Source organism: Anomaloglossus baeobatrachus, chromosome 2 (genome assembly GCF_048569485.1).
Source record: "Anomaloglossus baeobatrachus isolate aAnoBae1 chromosome 2, aAnoBae1.hap1, whole genome shotgun sequence".
NCBI classification, from domain to species: Eukaryota; Metazoa; Chordata; class Amphibia; order Anura; family Aromobatidae; genus Anomaloglossus; species Anomaloglossus baeobatrachus.
The window spans coordinates 698,256,164-698,282,916 of record NC_134354.1 but is presented as its reverse complement, the minus strand read 5'-3'; positions in this window follow the sequence as shown (position 1 = coordinate 698,282,916).

Below are 26,753 nucleotides of genomic sequence, written 5' to 3'. Positions count from 1 at the left end.
TGAGCGTAGTGTGCCGACACCCTCCTCCCCGCCCGCGACAACTTGGCGTCACGAACAGGATCTTACCGCTCTGCCGTCTGGTAGAGGTGCGCCTTGTTACCGCCGGAGGTATCCGGCAGAAAAATTTCAGAAGCCGCCATCTTTGGCGCGAAGAGTTCCCGCTCGAGCGTCTTTGGCGCGAAGGCCAAAACCCCGCCCCGAGAGAGGAGGGGCCGAAAAGAGCTAAGGGGGACGCGATGGCGGCTGGCCACATGTAGCTGCAGCTATAAAAGCAGGGACGCCAGGACTCTGCAAACATACCGTTCCTGGAAGCAAAAAGAGAAGCCATCATGTGGATGCCGTCCCGCGACACCGTAGCCCCCGCGCCTGGAACCGCGGCGTGGGTGGAAATCCGAACCGCGCAGCTCTACCAAAGGCTGCAGATCAGGATGCAGCTCCTCATGGAGGAGTGGGAGGCCGACATGGCGGACGTTGTGGCCACCGTGCGGAGACGCGAGGAGGAGGCGGAGAAAGGGAGGGTGAGTGACCCACGTCCCGATGCCCTTGAAGGGCCGGTCATCGCGGCTGTGGGGCCCGGTCCAAGCCCTCTCCCCCCGTTGCCTCCCTCGCCACCCGTCCCGGAGGCCGTGACCCCGCCACTAGGCCTGCTACCACCGCAACCGGTAGCAGTACCCAGCGTCCCCGCCCAAGCGGGCCGACCTGTAACCGGAGCCCGCGGCACACCGGAGGTGTTACCGTGGAAGACGCCGAAAGTAGAACCGGAGGCATCCCTTGAAAAACTCCCTGAGCCCGGGACCGTGGCTTGGATGAAGGCCCGGGTGATACAGTTCCACCAACGTCAGCAGGATCAGATCTTCCGGATGCTGGAGTAGTGGACCAACGAGGTGGAGGAGCTGATTACAACTGCCCCGATGTGCGAAAGGGGAATAGATGTAGCAGAACCGACTGGTGACCCACGTCCCTATGTCCTATCTGGACCGGCCGCTGCGGCTGAGGGGCCCGGCCTAGTCTCGGCCTATGCATCGCCCTTGCCGTCCCTTACGGGGCGCCTCAGTATAAGCTCGCCTACTACGCTGCTCCATGCTACCGCAGAAGGGGCTGAAGTGTTGGATGCTGGGGGCCAGGAGGCTGCGGCAGCTGGCGGCAACCCGCCTGACGCAGAAATAAGAGAAGACGACTCCTGCCCCAGCTCCGAGTCCATTGTCGCAGCTGAAGGAGCAAGTGAGCGTTCCCGCTATGTGGGGGACCCCGTAGTTTACCATACCTCGCGTACCGGTGGAAATGGGTACCGGGTACCCCTGTCACAGCAGGCATGTCAGTGCATGTTTGAGGTGCTGGTGGCAGAGGGTGGGTCCGCCTTAGCAGAGGAACCGGAGTAGGGCAGCGGATGCCCGCAGCACCGTCCCCGTTGGGACCACCAGCTTGTTTGTTTGTTTGAAAAGTTTGAAAAATGATGAAAATGAAAATGATCCGAAGTTCACCTGATTTGTTTGTTGATTTGCAACCGGCAGGAGCCGGCACCGTTGTCCCCGTGGGGACCGTTTAAAAATGCATGGGAACTATCCATGGACAAGCCCGTGAACTTGCAGGGCAACCACAAATGTTAGTGGCTTGTAAATATGTTGGTTACCGTTACCGTTTTCCGCAGTGCCGCCTCCGGAGAGGCAGGTTGGAGGGAGGGCCCTGAGCAGAGCAGGCTAGGGCCCAGCCACCAAAGGAACCGGTGGCTACCCTCTGGAGGGAAGGACAGATCCCGCTCGGGTACCGTGTGCTGGACTGTGGGTCAAGGGGTGCTGCCTGGGTTTTAGGGGCAGTATCAGGGCCAGGTTACTTGGGTGGGAGAGAGCGGAAACCGTAACCGTAAACCGTTGCAACGTTAAAAGTAAATGTGCCTCCCGTCTTGGGAAGAAGTTATTAAAAATGTTATTCATGTTTGTTTAACCCTGTTATCCCCTTTTTACAGAAAAATAAAACCGGTGTAGGACGGCAGCCCGCGGACGGTCTGCGTTTTGCTAAGGGGGAATGTGTCGCCCTGGGCAAGCCAGGGGACACAGGTCACAACACCACCACACCCCACACTCCAGGTAGGCACATCACAGCTAACCAGAAATCCTTGTTGCCTTCCTCCAGAGGCTGATGATTCACACCAGGGGGTGGGCCAGGCGGTTGGCTCCGCCCACCAAGGAGATCACAGCTCTGGAGGCGGGAAGTACCAGGCAGTCTAGTCAGGGAGGAGGAAGTGGAAGGAGTGGAGGAGTAGCCCAGGCAGGGCTAAAGTAAACAACAGAGAAGTGAAAGTGGAGGAAAGAAGAGTAGTAAAGGAGGAAAGCAAGAAGTGGTGACAGAGCAGAGAGTGTGCAAAGCCTGAAGGGTCCAGCTTTGTGAGGGCCAGAACAGCAAGGTCAGCGACGGCGGTGACTGTCTGGAGGGGGACCATTTGGAAGTTCCTGGAAGGACCCCGTTGGCTGTGTGCCCGGTGGTCTGGAGCAGTGTTCCGAAGGACAGTCAGCACCAGGGCAGGGGCCCTCGGACCCCGGCAAGGCTAGGAGTTGCCAAATTTGCCGAATCCGTCAGTGAAGGGGACGTAGATCCCCCAACAACCAAGTCCCGATTGACGGCAACAGCCCAACCTGAAGCAGAGAGACACCGCCACCGCCAAGGCACCAGTTTCTCAGGGCCAGCGCCTGCGGGCAAAGTGTAGAGCTCCTCCAGCCCAGATTGCAGTCGGGGAGCGGGTAACCGGAGGGAATCCACCGCTACCATCAGTCAAACATAGGTGCAAGGAAGAGGGACATCACCGTCACCTACCGGGAGTGCAGGTGCAGCCGTCTGTGGGACCGTCCTACCAGCCGTTTGGTTTACCATACAAACTGTGTCCATGTCTCAGGCTGAGTGAGTACCACAGTGCCGCAAGGCACGGCGCCGCCCCCGCGTCCCTGCGCCCACCAGGCCCCGCACCTCACAAACCATCACCGAGCCCCGGGATCACCAACCCCTACCCACGGAGGGGCAACACAACACCTGGCTGCTCCCCATCACCATCCCCGGGATCCCCACTCAGAGCAGCGGTGGTGCAATCACCACAACCGTGGGTGGCGTCACGAACTATAACAATCCTCCACACCCAACAACAATCCCCTTTCACTCACGGGCGAGGAGTGTCGCTCGAGGAACCCCGGGATCCGGCCCACAGCTCGAGCCACCACTGAGAAGCTGCCGGACCCGAGCAGAAGGGGTGAGCGTAGTGTGCCGACACCCTCCTCCCCGCCCGCGACACGGGCAGACACTGACACCCTGCAGTGCAGGGAGCCGCGAGGCCGGAGCAGGACACAGACTGCACGGGACAGACCTGGAGGTCGCACGGAAGTGCTTCTGTGCGGCGTCCAGGGAGTGTGACGTCTGTGTTCTCTGCTTCGCTTCCTCTTCCTGGCATAATGACATCGCTTCCTGCAAAACCGCAGGCAGCGATGAGCATTCCCGCAGGTAAATCGCGGCTATTCCGGTGGTATACCGCACATCATTGCTACCTGCGGAATACCCCCGGAATACCGCAGGTACCTGCGGAAATTAATGGACATGCACATTTTCTCAAGAAAGTTTCTCGAGAAAATTTTCTCAAGAAATTTTCTTGAGAAAAATCCGCACAGTGCGCACAGCTATTTTTTTTTCTCATTGAATTTCATGGGAAATGTCTGCACAAAGATTGCAGACATTTCTCAAGAAATTTCCGGGGCAAATCCGCGGGTAAATCCGCAGGTAAAAAGCTCTAGTGCGCACATAGCCTTAGTGTGGAAAAGACTCTTTAATGATTGTACGGTCCATATCATGTAAAGTACACCATACTAGTACACATCTATGTGCTCACACATCTCATGGATAAACACGTGAGCATATATCCACATACACATATATTCCATGCTGGCTCTGCTGTAGAAGCCACAGCACACAGACCCCACATATGACCAGTGTGAGACCAAACAACTATTCATATATATAATAAATTAATCTCACACCAAAGTCAATATATATGGAGATAACAGCGACAAGAGCAGCAGTATGAGGATACCTCACAGAATAAATGTAAGCATGCGTCTGCACATACACATATTAATCCCACATGGAGGTCAATGTGTATCTCACACAGCATGGAAACTTGAAGAAAACACACAATTGTGTATACATGTGCATATAGACGTGTTAATGGACAATGCTGCAGCAAGAGGACACACACAGGCCACACTAACACAACATCGTGAGGGCAATAATTCAAAGCACATACATGTATACTCACAACGGCGGCCAACGTGTGTTCCCCATGCAGCAGCAATGACAATCACCAAACCACAGCACGTACAGGTGTCAGTGTCAATAGGACTAATAACACCGCAGGGTTGATAACACCGCAGGGTAACAGAAACTAAAGCACTGACACCCCACACATGCTACTGGCCAGCGATTGCCACCATACTAGCACAGCATGGTAGAAACATATGGAGAAAAATCCACGATGTGGGACACCAAAGCACTATCTGGACCAACCATAATATGGATATGGCATTACCTGGAATATGCGGTTTGCGGAGGGAATGCGCCCGATGCGCATTTCGGAGTGTACCTTCGTCAGGGGGCGTGACCGGAAACTACGGGGGTGCCATTAAAATAGGCCTTCATCCCCCAGCTGATTGGGCAGACGACCGGACGCATCCACCGCCGGCCAACCGGAAGTCCCGCCTCACAAGTACGTCATGGTCCCACAGAACGCCGGGTAATAACACCCGGCGTCCCAGTCGCCATGGAGACGCACCTGCGAGAACAAGAAATCCAGGCAAGCGGCGCATGCGTCAACCACCCAGCCAGGAGGGGGATGAAAAATAGAAATTAGAAACTGCTATGCAGGTAGATAAACATGGAGGGATCCCCATTCCCCACATAATAACCGCAGCATAATATGGACATATACATTAGTCTCATAAGGACAAAAAGTATAAACAATAATACAAGAAGAACAATTGCTACAAATAGTGAAACATACATATCATACAGTACATATACAATAGCAAATGCACAGATTACATATATGCACATAATGTATAGATGTAAATAGGTATATATATATACCATGACAGATTAAATTCAGGAAATAATACGAGAATATGAAACTAATAATAAAACTGAATATACTTTTAGATATAGAAGATAATTAAATAAAATAAGGAATATAAAAATAAATAAAAAATAAAAAATAAAAATAAAAAAGACAGAAAGAATACAGAAAAAAGCTAATTAAGAAGGAAAAGGAATATCCAGAAGATGCTGCAGTCCGAAGAGATCCATCCATGTCGACATCCTGTATGTACAGCGACGATGACCAGGTAACCAATCGCCAATACAAGTGACATATACCAATGCATATAGTACTAGTAGGCCTAAAAAAATTAAAATTAAAAACAATTAAAACCAAAAAAGACACCACAACATTTACAAAAACGGAATAAAACTCATGTTTTCATTTAGGCCTTGGGGCTGCACCTTACGGAGACGCCAAATCCATTGAGTCTCTAATTGTGCCAATCGCTGACTGACCCGACCCCCACGAACATCCACATCTAAAGTATCAATTCCACGGACTAGAAATCCCCTAGAATCACATTCATGAAAGAGCTTAAAGTGCCGCGGAATTGTCTTAAGAGTGGATGTATCAGAATGTTCCCGTGCGGCTTCTATTCCCAAAACGTGTTCACGAACCCGAGTTTTCAACTGTCGGGTCGTGAGCCCAATATAAATCTTGGGACAGGGACAAACTCCATAATAGACTACAGATTTGGACTCACACGTGATCCTCTTCCTGATTGTATAATTCTTCGAAGCAGAGGAATCACAGAAAGTATTTGTCCGCAGTACATTAGGACAAGCCACGCATTTGCCGCACGGAGAACATCCGGTCCTAATAGCTGGTATATTGGAAAACATTGGGGGTGGAGTACTCTCATGAAGGCTATGGACAAGATAGTCCTTTAGGTTTTTGGCTCTACGTAGGGTGATCTGTTGTCTTGAGGGTAAGATTTTGGCCAGTATGGAATCGGCCTGTAAAATCGGCCAAGACTTTAACAATGCCTCACGGATGCCAGAATGTGCGGAACAGTAGTTGGTAATAAACCTAATAGTTGAATCACTGTTCCGTACTTTCTTGGAGTACAGCAAATCATTCCTCACAGAGTATTTAGCTCTATGGTAAGCATGTTTAATCATACGTTTGCTGTATCCCCTTTCAGAAAATTGTTTACTTAATTCAGCCGCCTGAAATTCAAAATCACGATCACTAGAACACAGACGGCGGACACGAAGAAACTGTCCGACAGGTATAGAACGGATCATATGTGGGGGATGGAAGGATGAAGCATGGAGTAGCGTATTAGTCGCCGTAGATTTACGATGTAAATTAGACTGTAAACAGTCCTCAGAGTCCCTATACACCAGCACGTCCAAAAATGCAATGGAATCAGCAGAGCTTTGATATGTAAGATGGATGTTGCGGGTGTTGGAGTTCAATTCGTTAATAAATATCAAAAGTAAATCAAGAGACCCCTGCCAGATAAGGAAGATATCGTCGATGTACCGAGTCCATAAAAGGACCTGGCCCATCGAAGACTCCAAATCTGACAGGGGGAGGTCCCTCTCCCACAGCCCCAGGAACAGATTTGCGTAAGCTGGCGCAAAAGAAGCGCTCATCGCTGTACCCTGGAGCTGGAGATAGAAGGACCCCTTAAAAATAAAGAAATTGTGTGTCAACGAGAACTCCAACAACCGCAACACCAGATCCACAAAGTTAGATGACAGAGATTTTTCTGTCAAGAAGAAAATCTGTGTGATCATACCCTTAGGAGGCAGCATTCTATATCACAGGATCAGGCACCATCAAAAATATCCCTCGACCAGAACCGTGTTGCTAGGTATAGACCTGTCTTTAAGCTCGTCTTCATCTCTAAGCTCCTGGAACACTTGGTCCACTCTTGACCAATCCGCTATCTCTCAGAAAACTGTTTTCTTGACCCTTTACAATCCAGATTCCACTCTTTACACTAAATCTCTAATGATCTACTAACAGCTAAATACAATGTTCCCTGCTCCTGGCTGATTCCTCTGGATCTCTGCAGCGTTCGAAAATGTGGATCAACAGCCTTTCCTCACTATACTCCACTTTATACTACAAAAAGAGAGGGAGCCAGTGTGACGCCCTGGCCGGGCCAGGTAGTCACAAATAGTCCCATGCACAACACCTTCCCTCACAGGTAACAGCAGCCGACCTTTAAACCCTAGTCACCCCACCCCCTCAGGGCTAGATAGACACACCATGGGGCGGAACCAGGCAGTTGGAAGACACCCACCAAGGAGTCTAGACGGCCCGGGGCGGGAAAGTAAAGAAAGAAAAGTGTTAGAGTTCAAGTTGGAGAGGAGTGTGGGCTGGAGCTGTGTGCAGCTCCAGCAGAGGTGAATACCCCAAATTGAATGGCGCCAGGGTAGGAGCCCTGGTGCCATTGGCTAGGAGGCAGACGGCAGTCTCCATCTGCAGGAGCCGGGAAGATGGCTCGGTGGAACCGAGGTGGACTGGGACAGGTTTGTAGCCCGCCGGTACCAACCCGGGGAACCGACTCGGAAACCGGAGCACACAGGGTGTACTCGGACCCTGAAGCTGGTACCAGAAGCGACTGGAACTGGTTAATTAACCGATTGAGGCCAGGACTAGAGGTCCTGTCCCACCCAAAGTCCCTATTAGAAGACAACAGCCCACCGAGGGGGATAAAAGGCCACCGCCAAGGCTCAGAGATCCCACGGGCCAGCGTCTGCGGGCAAGGGCTCCTTTGGCCACATCCAGCCGGGAGCGGACTCCTGAAGTTGCAAGCACAGGCAGTCCACCGTTCTAAAAAGGTTACAGGAGAAAGACAGAGACCAACAGCCGGGTGGGGGAACCAGAACGCAGCTGGCTGCAGGCACCGACCACCATCACCTTGGTTTACCAGAGACTCGTGTGTTTCCTTAATAGTGAGTACACCAGCACCCTGCGGTCTCCCATCTCCCTGCACCAAACCTCAACGGGTACCGGGGCCACCATCCCTAACCACGGAGGGGTTAACAACTTGCTGCATAACATCTCCCCCGGGTGCCCTGTAACTGCAGCGGCAGTGTCCAACCTCACCACACACCTTGGGTGGCGTCACGAACTTAATACGGATGAGCCCGTACATATACGTCCTACATCCACCATCCCCCACTCTTTCCATTTGGAGTGTCCGCAGGACCCCTTGGGTCCGGAGACCCTGGAGCCACCCACCGGAAGGTCCGGATCCGAGCAGCGGCAGGCTGCTAGCATGGGGACGGCACACCAGCACTGCTTGAGAATGGCATGCAAACAATTAAAATGGAAAATTCACATATTATTCCAACTGCACTATAATGCAAAATGAGATTTTTAGCAAATAATTGATCAATTTTTTGAGCCACCCCTGCCACATCACGGCAAATCTCGATAGGGGGGGTCCTACTCTATATTTAATATTTACATTGTACCATGCGGCCTCCTAAATTCATTAAAAGCAGAACCATATTGAAGCAACACATATACCTGTAACATTCCAGAAGCCGCTTCCATGTTTTCAAGGAAAGGCAACAGCGAATAAAGGCAGCCCAGGTCCCAGCATGTGCAGCGAATGCCACACACGCCAGGACAATGGCAGAACTTGCCCTCACAGTGCCAGACCAGGGTCCATGAATAAAGGCGGAACAGGCCCAAGCATAAGGTGCTTAATTAACAAAGCTTGCAGACAAGGGGGAGGTGGTTGAAAGTGATGAGCCACCAATATGTAATTTTGATAGAAGCAGAAGAACGTTTCAAACCAAACCAGGCGTGCACGGCATGGTGAGAGTTCGCCACCGAACCAGTAAACAACAGAAAGAGAAGGCTTGAGAATGGCATGCAAACAATTAAAAGTGAAAATTCACATTATTCCAACTGTACTATAATGCAAAATGAGATTTTTAGCAAATAATTGATCAATTTTTTGAGCCACCCCTGCCACGACACGGCAAATCTCGAAATTCGCAGTTGCTTTTCCTTGAAAACATGGAAGCGGTTTCTGAAATGTTACAGGTATATGAGTTCCTTCAATATGGTTCTGCTTTTAATGAATTTAGGAGGCCGCATGGCACAATGTAAATATTAAATATAGAACAGGACCCTCCCTATCGAGATTTGCCGTGACGTGGCAGGGGTAGGTCAAAAAACTGATCAATTATTTGCTAAAAATCTCATTTTGCATTATAGTACAGTTGGAATATGTGAATTTTCACTTTTAATTCTTTGCATGCCATTCTCAAGCAGCGCTGGCTCTCCCTCTTTTTGTTGTCCAATTTATACTGTATTGAAGACAATGTGGGGCAAATAATACTATATGGAGGACTATGTGGTGCCCATTATTCTGTGTAGAGGACTATGTGAGGCCATTATTCTGTATGGAAAACTATATGGGGACATTATACTGTAGTGAAGACAATGTAGGGCCCATTATTCTGCATGGTGGACTATGTGACAGCCAGTATACTGTATGGAAGACTATAGGGGCCCAGTTTACTGTATTGAGGATTATGTGGGGCGCTTTATTTTGTATGGGGGACTATTGTCGCTCCCCAGCCCAGGTCACCACACCGGCACTGGAACTAAGGGGATCAGTGGTGAGGACCAGCCGCCATCAGGTTGCCAGCAACACCTTGTGAGTAAAACACCAGTTACACTGGAACCCCGCTGTGTGTGGTCTACCTTCTTTCCGCGCCCCAGCATTACTGACAGACTTAAATAAAAATTCACCATCATCTATCCCCTGGGGCCAAGCCCTGCTTGTGGAAGACCGCGGCATTCCGGCTGCCATTGACATCAGCCCCGGTAGTGAGAGACTGTGCAGCGGCGGCTCCATCTCAATAAAGGCAACTAGCAAGTGGCGTCATGACAAAAACTTTATTAAATATCCCCTGTAAATACGCCTTTTTAAAAGCGACCTCCTAGGGTCACGAAACCGGGCACCAGCCACTACACCCGTGACACTTTCCCAGTTAAATCAGGCCCGGGACCGAGTACCCCATAAAGTGCTGGCCAAAAGTATTGGCACCCCTACAATTCTGTCAGATAATACTCATTCTTATTCTTGAAAATGATTGCAATCACAAATTCTTTGCTATTATTATCTTCATTTAATTTGTCTTCAATGAAAAAAAAATAAAAAAAAATTGTCATAAAGCCAAATTGGATATAATTCCACACCAAACATAAAAAAGAAGGTGGACAAAAGTATTGGCACTGTTTGAAAAATCATGTGATGCATCTCTAATTTGTGTAATTAACAGCAACTGTAACTTACCTGTGGCACCTAACAGGTGTTGGCAATAACTAAATCCCACTTGTAGCCAGTTGACATGGATTAAAGTTGACTCAACCTCTGTCCTGTGTCCTTGTGTGTACCACATTGAGCATGGAGAAAAGAAAGAAGACCAAAGAACTGTCTGAGTACTTGAGAATCCAAATTGTGAGGAAGAATGAGCAATCTCAAGGCTACAAGTCCATCTCCAAAGACCTGAAAGTTCCTGTGTCTACGGTGCGCAGTGTCATCAAGAAGTTTAAAGCCCATGGCACTGTGGCTAACCTCCCTAGATGTGGAAGGAAAAGAAAAATTGACGAGAGATTTCAACGCAAGATTGTGCGGATGGTGGATAAAGAACCTCGACTAACATCCAAACAAGTTCAAGCTGCCCTGCAGTCCGAGGGTACAACAGTGTCAACCCGTACTATCCGTCGGTGACTGAATGAAAAGGGACTGTATGCTTGGATACCCAGGAAGACCCCACTTCTTACCCCGAGACATAAAAAAGCAAGGCTGGAGTTTGCCAAAACTTACCTGAGAAAGCCTAAAACGTTTTGGAAGAATGTTCTCTGGTCACATGAGACAAAAGTAGAGCTTTTTGGGAAAAGCCATCAACATAGAGTTTAGGAAAAAAAAGAGGCATTCAAAGAAAAGAACACGGTCCCTACAGTCAAACATGGCGGAGGTTCCCTGATGTTTTGGGGTTGCTTTGCTGCCTCTGGCACTGGACTGCTTGACCGTGTGCATGGCATTATGAAGTCTGAAGACTACCAACAAATTTTGCAGCATAATGTAGGGCCCAGTGTGAGAAAGCTGGGTCACCCTCAGAGGTCATGGGTCTTCCAGCAGGACAATGACCCAAAACACACTTCAAAAAGCACTAGAAAACGGTTTGAGAGAAAGCACTGGAGACTACTAAAGTGGCCAGCAATGAGTCCAGACCTGAATCCCATAGAAAACCTGTGGAGAGATCTCAAAATGGTGGTTTGGAGAAGGCACCCTTCAAATCTCAGGGACCTGGAGCAGTTTGCCAAAGAAGAATGGTCTAAAATTCCAGGAGAGCATTGTAAGAAACTCATTGATGGTTACCGGAAGCGGTTGTTCGCAGTTATTTTGTCTAAAGGTTGTGCAACCAAGTATTAGGCTAAGGGTGCCAATACTTTTGTCTGGCCCATTTTTGGAGTTTTGTGTGAAATGATCAAGGATTTGATTTTTCTTTCATTCTCTTTTGTGTTTTTTCATTGCAAGCAAAATAAATGAAGTTAATAATAGCAAAGAATTTGTGATTGCAATCATTTTCAAGAATAAACTGAGTATTATCTGACAGAATTGCAGGGGTGCCAATACTTTTGGCCAGCACTTTATGGGGTACTCGGTCCCGGGCCTGATTTAACTGGGAAAATGTCACGGGTGTAGTGGCTGGTGCCCGGTTTCGTGACCCTAGGAGGTCGCTTTTAAAAAAGGGTATTTACAGGGGATATTTAATAAAGTTTTTGTCATGACGCCACTTGCTAGTTGTGGCTATTGAGATGGAGCCGCCGCTGCACAATCTCTCACTACCGGGGCTGATGTCAATGGCAGCCGGAATGCCGCGGTCTTCCACAAGCAGGGCTTGGCCCCAGGGGATAGATGATGGTGAATTTTTATTTAAGTCTGTCAGTAATGCTGGGGCGCAGAAAGAAGGTAGACCACACACAGCGAGGTTGCAGTGTAACTGGTGTTTTACTCACAAGGTGTTGCTGGCAACCTGATGGCGGCTGGTCCTCACCACTGATCCCCTTAGTTCCAGTGCCGGTGTGGTGACCTGGTGACTTTCTTCCCCTGGATCAATCTCTGGTTGGTGGGTTCCCATGGCTTGTAGCATCTGGGGGTCCTCTCCTGGTTGTCTTTCAGTCTTAGTTCATATGACAGGTAGCTTGAACCCTGTGGCGTCGGTTTCTCTGTTCCTGTTCCCCGGTTCTTCCATTGCTATTGTGTCCCGAACTTTACGTGCAGATTTTATCAGGTCTGCCTTGAGCGTTTTCCTGATCTAGAGCTCTGTACCCGTTGGTGCTATGGTTCCGGGAGTACTCCGCCGTACTCCACCGGCAACCACACGCCTGGGCCCACAGGTCACCGCTACACTCCCGTCAGTACCGTCCGTCCGTCTCCTTTCACTTACACTTACTGACTGCCTGGCCCCTCCTCCCTGGTCATCGTCTAGTGGACTGGATCGGTTCAACCTCTAAGTGGCCATCCATTGGGTCCAACCCTAGCCCGTCACCATTTCTGTGGGGTAAAACAGGGATTAAAATTAATGTTTTGGTGATACCGGCAGTGGTCTTTTGGGTCCCTGGGGGTAGGACCTGGATCTTTGACAGGATGCAGTTCCCTGTAACTCCTGATGGCTTCAGGGGCGCTACACTATGTGGGACCATAATTCTGTATAGATGACCATGTGTGGCCCATTAAACTGTATGGATGGCAATGTGGGGCTCATAATTCTATATAGAGATCTATGTGAGCCTCATTATTCTTTATGGAGAACTAAGAAGGACTCATTATACTGTATGGAGGACTATGTTGGACCATTATTCGATGTGAAGCACTATGTGGAGACGATTATACTATATGGTGAAGTATGTGGGGCCCATTATACTGTGTGGGGAGCACATTCGTGGCATCATACTTTGCCCAGGGGGTTGAGGGGTGGGGAAGGGAAAGGGTGCTGTCATGTGTGTTACGGGTGGATCGGCAGATTAGGACCAGGGGGTATATATCCTAATCACCAGTCGGGGCCCACCGTGCTCCAGATGACAAAGGAGCTGCTGGCACCTGAGGGTTAGGCGGAGACTATAGAGCTGGATGGCTCTGAGATAACCCAGGAACTCTGGGAACCGGTCACGTGTGTTGGGACACGTCAGACCGGATGACAACCCGATTAGCGTTTTGGTGCGCCTAGCGCTACACCAACCACGTGTGCAGGAAACACGTCAGGCCGGGTGGTAACCAGGTAGCGTTGACCGGAAGACCGCCACGAAAGTGCCCTGTCGGCCACGTGTGTAGGACACGTCAGGCCGAGCGGTCCTCCGATTAGCGTTTCTGGCCACCTCTCGACTGGCCACGTGTGTGTAGGACACGTCAGGCCAGATGGGTACACCAGTAGCGTTGACCGGGAAGCCGAGGAGGATAAGGAACACCCTGTTAACTCCACAGGGGTCCTGGGGTACGCTGTCCGTGCGCGTAGGGGGCACAACCGGACAGGTGGCGCAGCAGGTGCGTTGTCCGTGTGCGTAGGGGGCACAATCGGACAGGTGGCGCAGCAGGTGCATTGTCCGTGTGCGTAGGGGGCACAATCGGACAGGTGGCGCAGCAGGTGCGTTGTCCGTGTGCGTAGGGAGCACAATCGGAAAGGTGGCGCAGCAGGTGCGTTGTCCGTATGCGTAGGGAGCACAATCGGAAAGGAAGTACAGCAGCCGCAGCCCAGTTAACGCCACTGGGCTGCTATAGCAAGACTGGAACGGCAGGAGGGAAGCACGGCGCCTGACCCTGATGTGCCGAGCCACGAATCTTGGCGTGACAGGCACCGTTCGCCTAACCCTACCTACCGCTTCCCAACATAGGCTTATGCCGCAATGAGGCTCTAACATGGAGGTGTGCTCTGACTGAGCAAAAGTGAAGACTGTGCACCTCTATGTTGTCTCCAGCCCCTTTTATAACCTAGGTCCGCCTCAAACCCAGGGTGGAACCACCAAGGTCCAATAGCAGAGTGCCATGTCATCAGTGACGTCACATGCGACCTATCCGGAACCGCCACGTCATTGATGACCTTATGGCAGCCACGCCCCAAACACTTCACCAGTCATCGTCTGACGACCAATACTGAGGTGCCAGATCATAGGGGCGGGCCTCTGCGAGCCAGTCCGGAGTTGCCACGTCATCAGGACACCTGACACCCTCTGCCCTATCAGGACCTGCCACCTCACGGACATGCTCAGTGAGGTCCTTACCGGACCTAGCCTCTGATGCACTAAGTGCCTGAGCATGCTCAGTAGCCTGAACTGAGGACTTAGTCTCAGACATAACACAAACAGGCTGAGCATGCTCACTAGGCAAAACACCGGGCTTAAACTCTGGCTGGGGTAAATCGGCATGCGCACTAGCCGCCTCTCCACACTTAGACATGGTGGAAGGAACAGCCAACTGGACGACCCGAGGCACGGCCAAGAACGGCAGCCAGCGCCTGGGCGCAACAGGAACCGCAGCAGGCTGCTTGCGGCTATGGCGGCGCCGGTTCGTAACAATGTGTGTATGGAGGAATTCACTGTGGGGGCATCATTCTGTGTTTGAGTGGCACTTGTTTAGCATCAAACTTTATGAGAGAAATAAAAGAGAAATCTACGGACTTCAATAGGAAGAAAACTACTTTATAAGGACTGCAAAGTTGTAAGATATGCTTTTCTGTGACCCCAATGAATTTCCAGGATTATATTTATTGTTTTTGGGGGCAGGGGGCTCAATTAGAACCTCTACTATTAGACCCCATAATATCTATGTACACCACTGCCAGCAAGGAAATACTCAGTACTCCAGTCATGTGATCTGACTCTTAAAACTACTTGGACAAACCCCTCTCATTCCCCATGTGTGCCACATGAAAATAAAAATGGAAAAGAGTTCTTTCGGTCTGGTGTAGCGCATAAGGAACCACTTATTGATATTAAATGTTGTACTTTATTAATTATAAGCTCCTATTAATACGACGCGTTTCAGCAGACAGTATGCTTTCATCAGGTATAACAGGACATGTTTCGGAGAAATCCTTTATCCTAGGAAAGTACCTGGTTTGTCACTCTTCGCGTTGAGTCCCTCACCTGACCAATGCAGGGGTGTTTCAGCATACTTGTTAAGACTGGGTTCATTTGTGTTCTCACATCTTCAAATTTTCCAAGCAAGATTCTATGATGGTTAGTTTTATGATTCTGTGAAAGAAAGTACAGATTTTGGGGTACTTAAATTTGACTTAGGCCCTTTACAAGTTGAATGTACTATATGATGGACATTCTGACTCATGATACAAGTGAAGAAAGGGTGTTTAACGGTCAGAGGGAAGCTTCTATGGTCTTTGCTTCTGTCACTAGAGAACACAAATGCAGCTTTATTACTGAGAGGCAATGAAACACAATCACTACTTTGATGCACTGTTCCTATCCTCTGGGGATGGCAGAGAAAGACAGCAAGGTCACTTACTGGTATGTAGAAATTTTTCTCTCATTGACATTTTCTTGAGGACATTCATATTCAAGCCTACACCCAGAAATGTGTATTGTGTAACTGCAGGGCAATGATACAAAACTGGTATCTACACTCCTAGCAATTGTATCAAATTTGCTTTTATCTACTATGATACATTTGCACAAATATCCTCAAGAGCCTGTGTAATGAGAACATTGCATAGACCGTATGCCCTACATACTAAATGGTCAACCTTCAGCGCCAGTCATGATGCCTGGCCAGATGGCATCATGGGGGAAGAAGTCCTGTAGCAGCGAACAAACCCAAGGTTATCATCATCTGCCTTTTTATTCATCAAATTCCAAATTTAGACATCTGTCCTCCCATGTGTTTTTTTTGTGTGAACAAAATGGGAAATGCAATACATTACAATAGCCTGGAAAACAAAGTAATTAGCCTTTATTCCTAGTGGTTTATAAACTGTAATTAAATCCCTTTAAAGGGTTGTATACCAAAGAAAAACTGAGTAAGTTGAGTAGTTCTACCGGTCACAGCCTATGGAGAGGAATGGCACACTATTTGAAAAAACTGCAGACAATTCTTTCTAATCTCTTGATGCCTTTTCTGCTAATGTATATTACCTATATCCCCTGTAACTGCAAACATTGAGAAGGCAAAGAATTTTGAACATTTGATTTTTTTGCACTTTTTTTTTTCCAAGCAACATACTCCAAACAATCTTAACACTAAATCCGGCGTTACACGCAACGACGTATCTAACAATAAATCGCCGGGGTCACGAATTTTGTGACGCACATCCGGCATCATTAGTGACGTTGTGCCGTGTGACACCAACGAACGGCCGTTAACGATCAAAAATACTAATTACCTGCAGCCGCCGGCAATGCGGAAGGAAGGAGGTGGGTGGGATGTTCAGCCCGCTCATCTCCGCCCCTCCGCTTCTATTGGGCGGCCGCTTAGTGACGCCACTGTGACGCCGCACAAACCGCCCCCTTAGAAAGGAGGTGGTTAGTCGCTCAGCAGGTAAGTCCATGTGATGGGTCCGAGCAATGTTGTGCGCCACGGGAAGCGATTTGCCCGTGATGCACAACCAACGGGGGTGGGTGCTTTCACCAGCGATATCGCTAGCGATATCGCTGTGTGTAAAGCCCCCCTAAGGCTATGTGCCCACGGGAGATAATACCTGCGGATTTATCTGCAAAAAATCAGCAGATTTTTTGGATTTTCCAGATAAATCCGCAGGCTTCAGCATGTACAGACACTCCCCATGTTATCCTATGGGACATGTTGAGTGCTGTGTCTATGCTGCGGATACGTACAGCTGCGGAACATGCTGCAGATGTCCCACAGCCGCACGTAATTGCATGTCAATTCTTTCAGCGGAATTACCTGTGGAAATCCTGGCTCTCCACTATGGAGATAGGGCCGGGACTTCCGCAGGTAATCCGCATGAATGTCCGCAGGTTTTCCACAGCTATTTCGCTGTACTGCCGCAGCTAAAAATAGCTGTGGATTCCGGTGAACAGCTGCGGGAAACCCTGTGGATATATCCACAGGTGCGAGCTCCCGTGGGCACATAGCCTAATGCAACCGACCCGTTCCTGTGAGGAGAGTGTGAGCCTATGCCCGGTGATGCACCGCGAGACTGGCGCGAGATATGTGACGCCCTGGACTAGTCAGGTTGTCCCAGGTAGTCAAACACAACACCACACCCCCTCCCGATTGGGTGACATCAGTCAAACTAAAAACCTTGTCACCACCCTCCAGGTTTGATGTCCACACCAGGGGGGTGGAGCCAGGTGGTTGGCTCCACCCACCGAGGAGTTGACAGGCCTGGAGGCGGGAAAACACAGACACAAGTTCAAGTTGACAGTGCAGAGTAGTTTTGACAGTGAAGGAGAGAGGTTGAGTCCAAGGGCAGACCTGCGCCCAGGCCTGCCATAGACTACTCCTGTGGCTGGGTCTGAGCCCAGTCACCTTTGGCAAGGAGGCAGATGGTGGTGGCCGCCTGCAGGAGCTGGGATTACAGCCGGTGGAACCGTAGGGACCGGGGTCGGGTGGTGGCCCGCCGGTACCGAACCGGGGAACTGATTGGAAACCGGAACACCAGGAGGGGTACTCAGACCCAGACGAAGCCCCGAACCGACAGGGCAGAGTCAAATCAACTGATTGCGGACTGGACTTAAGGACCTATCCCACACAAGACCCGTTAGAAGACAACAGCCCAACCATACAGGGTAGAGCCACCGCCAAGGCATAGAGACCCAAAGGGTCAGCGTCTGCGGGCAAACGGGCTCCTACAGCATATACAAGTCAGGGAGCGTACTACCGGTGTCTAGGCATAGGAGTCAAACATTTATACACAGAGGTGCAGGAGAAAGGCGGAAACCACCAACCTATACCGGGAGAAGCTGCAGCCGGCTGCGGGCCCCGTTCATCACTCCGTTTGGTTTACCAGAGACTCCAGTGTATTGTGTCAGAGTGAGTACACCAGTGTCTTCGGGCCGCGCACCGCGCCGCACCGCACCAGCATCCAAGCCGCTCCCCCACCTCAGCACCTCCCTCGGGCCCCCGGGCCCATCGCTCCCCTACCCACGGAGGGGTCAACACCAAGCTGTGCAACACTGTCCACGGGAGGCCTAGTTAACGGCAGTGGTGGTGTCCATCCATTCATCACAACCCGTGGGTGACGTCACGAACTTACAATCCAAACCAGACGACCGCGGCCCCGGCCGTGGAACTCCTCACCCAAGTCCACGCGTGTAGTGCCAACTCCCTTGCAGAGCGACGTGACCCCCGAGTCCGTGAGAGGCTCGAGCCACCACCCGCAGTACGAGCACGGATCCGAGCGGCTCGGCGGTCGCAGCCGAGCCTGCGGGGCGGTACAGATACACGCGAGGCACTCGCAAGTGTGACACCGGCCTTAGAGGAAACCTCTTGCCCAGCCCCGCATCCACATCCTGCGTCATCACACAGAGGCCGCCATTGCACTCTTGCACAGGCACACTTTGATCTGCCCGGCTGAGGGCAGATCAAAGTACCGTAGTGTGCATGTGCGGGTGGTCTTTGACCTGTTCTTGCACCTGCACATTACAGTACTTTGATCTGCCATCCGTCGGGCAGATAAAAGTGCGCCTGCGCAGGAGCATAATGGAGGCCTCTCTATTAATGACACAGGACATGTCTTGTACATGGGGCTGGGCAAGAGGATGGTAACGTGCCCATGGGGCCTCAGGGCTACTTGTCACCGGGCCAGTGGTATTTGGGGTTGCTGTAAATGGCATGACCTGGATCCGTGGCCCCGTCGGTGTCAATAAAAGGGTCAGGGTCATATTTGGGGGTTTTGCTGCCCTAGGCACTGTCAGTGGTGGCGCCCCCTTCTGATCAGTCAGATTAAGGGTATGTGCACACAGCATTTTGTTTTCGGACAGATCTGCCCTGTAACCCGCCCAAAAAAAACAAACTCTAAATATTAAAGAAATGAACTCATACACTGCAATGTAAAAGCGACTTGCTGTCCATATGTTCAGTCTTTGAAGTTTTTTAAGCGCGTCAGGTTTCCTCAGACATGAAGCGGCTGACAGTGACCGGTCCATTATATGGCGGCTTCTGCTTGGATGCTGCTTACTAGTTCATTTAAAAAATAAGTAAAATTCAGTAGCTAAAAGATGTTGGAAAAAACAACCAAGAAGCAACAGCAAAAAAAAAAAAAAATATTTGCTACAGGATAAAATGATGACTGTCCTGAAGTGTATTCTGTCTGAATAATTCGGGGGGTTCACAGACATCTACAAGACGTGTGCACATTCCCTGATAGAGCCCATAGCCTTCATATAGTAGTTAAAGACCTCCATACACATTAAGCTAAAGTTGTCTAAACCCGCCAATATCGACGGGTTCTGCTGACAGCCCAAAGTGTATGGGGGCTCTCAATTCTGATTGTCGGGGGGAAATAAGGATCCAGCATGTCCGATTACGGAGTGTAGATCCTATTATCCTCTAAATGATAAGCTGCTGCTGGAGATGTCCAGCAGTGGCTCTAATAAAGAACACAGAAACACTTGGCAGAATGAGTGCTCCTGTATATGGGAGAGCCGAGCAAGATAGCTGTCGGCTGAAAGATCAGACTATACTGTATGGGAGCTTTAGTCTATTACTTATTCGGCTGACAGACATGCAGATAGCTGTATTTTTAGTCCAGCACACTGACCCTATGTTTTAGGATCAAGACTGATAAGGTAAAGATTACAACAGCCACATGACTATCACCAGAACCACCATCAGTACAGTAATACATAACTAAAACCACACTAAATACAAGAATACATAACCAAAACCACAGTTAGTACAGTAATACATCAACAGAACTACTGTCAATACAGTAATACATCACCAAAATCACCCTAAATACAAAAATACATCACCAAACCCACCCTAAAGACAATAATACATCACCAAAACCACCATCAGTACATGAATACATTGCCAACTTCGTACAGCAATCAAGTGCAGTGTCAGGTTAGACCCATGTACAGTACATATATGTATTGCATTAACGTACAACTCCCAGTATGTCCTTAACAATGGTAAGGAGATGCTGGTAGTTGTTACTAGCCATCATTAGACTGTGGACCATATAAGAACCACAATACTTATTAGTCCCAGGCAGTAGACTAAACCTTTGGAGGAGATCTTATATGTTTAGGTCCATTAATTCTGAGGAGATTAGTAGGGCAGAGGTGGGCTCAGTAGGGAGAAGGGGCATCATGTGGTGGGACTTGAGACCCCCACCAATTACTCAAAAGACCTCTTAAGTGCACAGCTCAGGAGACAGGACTATGAAATTTTACTCCCGGAATCCATTCTGTCTGCATGTTATGGTTCTCGGAAACACTCGGGGCCACGGTAGTCAGACCCCCAGCGATTGGACAGTTATTCCCCATCCCAAGGATAGGGGGTAAGTTTCCAATGTGAGAAAACCCCTTTAAAGCAGCATTAACACTGCAGCCAAAGATGGGAAACTGATTTATCTAAACAGTGTCCATCACCTGATGCACGAGCAAAACTTTCAGTCGTCAGGTGAGATGATTTTTAAGCTGACTGAAAGGGAATCTGTCACCCCAAAATGACACCTAGACTGCAGAAATATTTATATGGGGGACATGATCTGTGGAGAAATAATCCCACCCATATAGTTCAGCTTAAAAGGAACTGGTCACGACCTTTAATATTAAACTGCTCCATTGTCTTGTTAGTCAGAATATGTACATCACTTACATTGTGTCACTAACAAGACATTGGGGGCAGTTTAAAATTGAAAAAGGTGTAACAGGTTCCCTTTAATATTCACTGAAAAAGCCACATTTATTTGATATGAAAATGAGGACATTTTTGCGCGGCCTAAGCCTGGGCGCACCATTACCACCTAATATAGGAAAATACTAGCCAGGCCTTTGTCTTGATTAATAGTGATCCATTGGTGAGAGTGAGCACCATAACACCAAATCTCCTGACTGCACCGCACCCAACACTGCGGCACACTACAAGCGCCAGTGCAGGTGTGCACACAACACAGGAGGAGCACAGCAGCACACTCCAAGCGTCAGTGTTGGTGTACACACAACACAGGAGGAGCATAGCAGCACACTCCAAGCGTCAGTGCGGGTGTGCACACAACACAGGAGGAGCACAGCGGCACACTCCAAGCGTCAGTGCGGGTGTGCACACAACACAGGAGGAGCACAGCGGCACACTCCAAGCGTCAGTGCGGGTGTGCACACAACACAGGAGGAGCACAGCGGCACACTCCGTGTCAGTGCGGGTGTGCACACAACACAGGAGGAGCACAGCGACACACTCCAAGCGTCAGTGCAGGTGTGCACAACACAGGAGGAGTACAGTGAGGAGGGGGACATGGTGCTGTGATGTGCTGTATGCTCACTTCAACAACCTTCCTCCTCATTGAATCTGCAGTCAAATACAGGCAGCAACCAAGTGTCAGAACGTACCTGCATCACATTGCATGCGCACTCACGCAGACACTGCAGTCACATTGCATGCGCACCCACGCAGACACTGCAGTCACATTGCGTGCACCCACACTGACACTGCAGTCACATTGCGTACGCACCCACACTGACACTTGGAGTGCTACTCTGCTCCTCCAGTGTCAGGACACGTGCAGAAATGCTAAGTGATTTTAGACAGCACTGACTCTCACCTAAGGACGAGGGACTGTGTTTAATATGCAAATAGGACGGTGCACCGCTGCACCAAGACACCGGCCGCAACAGGGTGCACAGAACCGCCTGCATATATATAATAAAATATTAAGTTAAAACTGTATATGCCAGAGCGACGTCCCCAGTATAAATGTGTATGCAGATTAATTGCCATTTTGGGAGTAAAAGTAAAATGTCATCGTTCTTAGCAACACATTGTCCTGCGTCTCCCAAGACGTCCCTCTTGTTTGGTTTGCTGCACCACATACTGAAACGGTGCCTGTAAAGGGAATCTGTCACCAGGTTTTTGCTCCCCCATCTGAGACCAGCATAATGTAGAGACAGAGCCCCTGATTCCAGCAATGTGTCACTTACTGAGCTGTTTGCTGTCATTTTCTCTGCTGCAGATCTCGCAGCTATACAGAGCTCATGAATATGCTGGACTACCTGCAGCACACCAAGTAGTCCTGTAATGATAACTACTGCTGATTAAACAGTGGTTTTATCAAAACTACACTAAGCAGCCCAGTAAGTGACAATACTGGAAAATCAGGATCTCTGCCCCTACATTATGCTGCTCTCAAATTAGGTGGCAAAAACCTGGTGACAGACTCATAATTTTCCTCACTAAAGAGTAACCACGCTAAGTAAGCCCAAGAATAAATAATTGCCCATCACTGAGATCACTTCACAAAAAATGACCTCACACTTATAATATACAGCCTCCACATTCTCTCCTATAACATTTCCACTACAGTGCCCCCTCAAATGAAAAGCCACACTGTCCTCCCCACTGAATTATACCCTCCAGACCTTCCTCACTTATGAACTATGACCTCCACTGTCCCCACCTCTCCATGCAGCCCCCACTTCACTGTCCCCCTCATGCTGTCCCCACTCTATAATAAACCTTCTGCTTCGCATTCTGTATACCGAGCCCTCCCAGGCTTCTAACTGAGCGCTCCCCATGCTGCCCCTTCTTTATATCAAGCCCCCCCCATGGTTCCCCTTCCATACCGAGCACGCCCCATGCTTCCCCATTCTCCATACCATGCCTCCAATTCTCCATACTGCAACTCCCATTAGCTATACTGTCCACCACCCTCATTTTCCCTCCCCCCCATTTTCCCATTCTGCTCCATCCCCAATGCAGGCGCACCCCTATCCTGCTCCATCCCCCATGTTGCGCCCCCACATCATGCTTCATCCCCCTCCATCCTCCATGTTGCGCGCCCCCCGGGTTGCTTGTTCGGCGCTGTCTTCGGCTGTAAAGCACTTACCCGCTCCAGGCTGCATCTCCGGTCCTCTGCGGTGGCTCCATTTCCCGTTCTCCGCGGTGGTGGTGGTGGCGGCGGTAGGATCTCACATCTTCCTTGGCGGCGGCTCCATCTCTCGTCCTCTGCCCTGCGCTGCCTCACGCTGCTGTGACCTCTGCACAGTGAGCGCACGGCAGCACGTCGGGGCGGGGAGCTGATTACAGCTATATTCGCGTGTTATAGACGCGACTATAAATGACTGCAGCGCTCCCTCCCTCCTGCAAAAAGCCGCCAGATTTAATAAAGAGTTTGGAGGAGGGAGGAAGATTTAAAAAAAATATATATATATTTTTTTTTAAGTTTTGGTCTGGGCGCCGCCCCCTGGAAGGTGCCGCCCCAGGCACGTGCCCTCAAGTGCCTAATGGCAAATACGGCCCTAAAATGGGTTCAAGTTGACCGGTATAGGGGGATGATGAGAGTTTGCTTTGCAGTGCCACCTGTGGTATGCGGCCAATGATCAGCTGCCACTGCGAGATAATTGCTCTCCTCTGGGGCAGATGGTAACACAGCTCAGATGGTCCAGCTCCCCACAGGCAGAGCTAGGCCTCCAGGGAGGACGATGATAGGGGGTAGCTGCCATTGGCGCTGGAGCGACGGCAATGACGGGAGGACACCAGGACTGCGGACAAAGTTCTTTTACTTACTGCAAGTTCTCGGCCTTGTTCATTTTAAAACGGGGTAAACAACGGGAATCAAACAAAGTCCCAACGGGGATGGGCAGTATAGTAGCCGGGAACTGCTACCTTTCTAACACTCCTCTTCCTTGGGACTGTATGGTGGGGGAGGGAACTGGGTACTGCGGCTCACCCTCCTCTTCACATCAAGGGTGAACCAGCCCCTCTCTTCGCAATGCCGGGTGTAGCTCACCAGCTCTCGGGGCTCCAGGTCACGGTCTGGGTGACCAACGGGCAGGTGCGGGTACACGTACATGCGGAACACAAACACTTTCGCCTCCAGGCCGGGCTCATAGATAAACCCCCATCCACGGCTGGTGTCAAACTGTCGGACTTGGCCTTCATAGGTCGGGCCCCGTACCCGATAGGTGGCGCTGTGGAGGTTCTCTTTTTCCCTGATGGTCCGGGCCAGCACCTCCGCCTTCTGCCTCTCATGTGCCATGATCTCCCGGCCCAGCTGGCGCTGCCGCCGCTCCCAATACGGAGCGTCTGCCTGCTCCCTTTGCGCGGGGGACAGGCCCAGCCGGAGCTCCTCCGTGCCGGCTACGACCGGCACCTTCTGGATTGGGGAACTCTGCTATGACATGGCCTGCTGTGCTGCCTTGCAGCGGCAACCCTGCGACGCCTCAGCCGAGGCCTGGTTTGTGGGAGCGGCCAGCTTTATCTGCTGGGCTGGCATCCGGACAACGGCCACCTCCATCTTGGCCGGACGGACTGCCGGGGTCTGGATCGCTTGAGGCGCGGCTACTTCCGGGACTGGCGGGTCAATTTCGGTAGCGGACATCCTCTGGAGATGGGTCTTCCAGGGAAGTGGTCGGATGACTGGCCGTCCTCGGGCTGCTTCCAGTGGCGGGTCCTCACGGGTGGATTGAACGGGCTCCGCTGCCGGTGTCGGGGGCAGCGGACCGAGCGGGGGAGCAGTGGCAGCTGGTATAGGCAGTGAGGGATGCAACATAGGGGCAGATCGGGTCCCTCAGCCGCGTCGGCCGGTCCCTCGGGGACACAGGGGCGTGGGTCGCTTACCCGCTCCTCCAAAACTGCCTCCACTTCACGTACCTGCACGGCCGCAGCTATCTCCTCCATCTCGGCCACCCACCGCTCCATTAGGAAGCGCACCTGGGCCTGCAGACGGCGGCACATCAGTGTTGTCCGGGCTTCCACCCACGCTGCTGTTCAAGGTGCGGGCTCCAGTGCTGCGGGCTTGCGGGACGGGACTGCCATGGCGCTCTCGCAGGGTCCAGAAACCAGAAGTGTGGCAGGGTCCTGGAATCCCTGCCCTTTATCAGCTCGGTCACATGTCGCTGAATCTTCACTCACCCCCCCTTGGTCCCTTCGTGGCACTCCCTTCTTCGGCCGGTCAGTTTCGCTTTTTTCGACCTCTCGCTTTGCTGCACGACCGCGTTCCAGGGTGCGGGGCTTCAGTTTTTTCGCGCTCTTTCTGCGAGGAAGAAGACTCTGGCGGGAATCTTCGTGCCAAAAGATGGTGGCAAGATGGCGGATTCTGCAAATTTCGCAATGGATCACCGCTGACTTCACTTCAAGGCGCACTTCGTTAGGTAAGTGAATAAGTAAGTATCCTGTTCGTGACGCCAGAAGAGTCGATGTGTATCGCACCCGAGCCGCTCGGATCCGGGCTCGATGGTGGGTGGCTCGAGCGCCTCCGGACCCGGGGTCCCTTCGCTCTGAAAGGGTGCTGGCTCTACTTAGGGGGGTGGTAGGTAGGTGTACGGCCAGAGCCGTGTTTAAGTTCGTGACGCCACCCACGGGTTGTGGTGAAGGTGGACACCACCGCTGCGGTTACTGGGCACCCGGGGCAGATGGTGATGCAGCAAGGTGTTAACCCCTCCGTGGGCAGCGGTGGTGGCCCCGGGACCCGTTGGGGAGAGCTGTGTGGTGCTGGGCGGTGCGCGGCCGGATGGCACTGTTGTACTCACTGTTATTGACACACACAAGTCTCCGGTAAACAAAGTTGATGGTGGTCAGTGCCCGCAGCCGGCTGCGTCTGGTCCCCCACCCGGTTTGGTGGTCTTTGCCTTTCTCCTGCACTGTGTAGTGTATGTGTAGACTGCCTGCGCTTCAGCGACGGGAGTCCGCTCCCCGGCTGTATGTATGTCGGGAGAGCCCTTTTGCCCGCAGACGCTGGCCCGTGGGATCTCTCTGCCTGTGCGGTTGCTTTCTATCCCCTCGGTGGGCTGTTGTCTTCAGTTGGGACTTGGGTGGAAAAGGACCTATAGTCCAGACCGCAATCAGTCAATTAACTCAGTCCAGTGGATTCTGGACCTCATTTCAGGGTCTGAGTACCCCCATGTGTGCTCCGGTTTCCAGTTGGTTCACCGGGTTGGTACCGGCGGGCCTCTACCCTGTCCTGGTACACCACGGTTCCACCGAGCCGTCTTCTCGGCTCCTGCAGGCTAAGGCCACCGTTTGCCTCCTAGCCAAAGGTGCCCGGGCTCCAACCCCAGCACCTGTCAGACTCCTTCATTCCTCACTCACTTCTGTCACTAATCAGACTCCGTGTTTCCTGCATCAGGCCCTCTGAACTCCTTGGTGGGTGTGGCCAACCACCTTGGCTCCGCCCCCCTGGTGTGTCCATCAAGCACTGAGGGAGGTGACTAGGGTTTATGGTTTGGCTGGTGTTACCTAGTGAGGGACTGGTGTTGTGCGGGGCGCTATCTGTGACTACCTGGCTAGTCCAGGGCGTCACATATGCCACCCTAGGGGTCTGCACCCTGACTGCGCCGGTCCCGAAGGGGCTGTTAGGCTCACTCCTTGGCTACCGTGTTGCTCCTCTGTCTCTCCAGCTCTACTCGGTAAACTCCTGCTTCTTCGAATCTGTCCGGTCTTAACTAAGGAAGCTCTGAAACACCCTCCTTAGTGGCCATGTTTCTGCAAGTCCCTCAA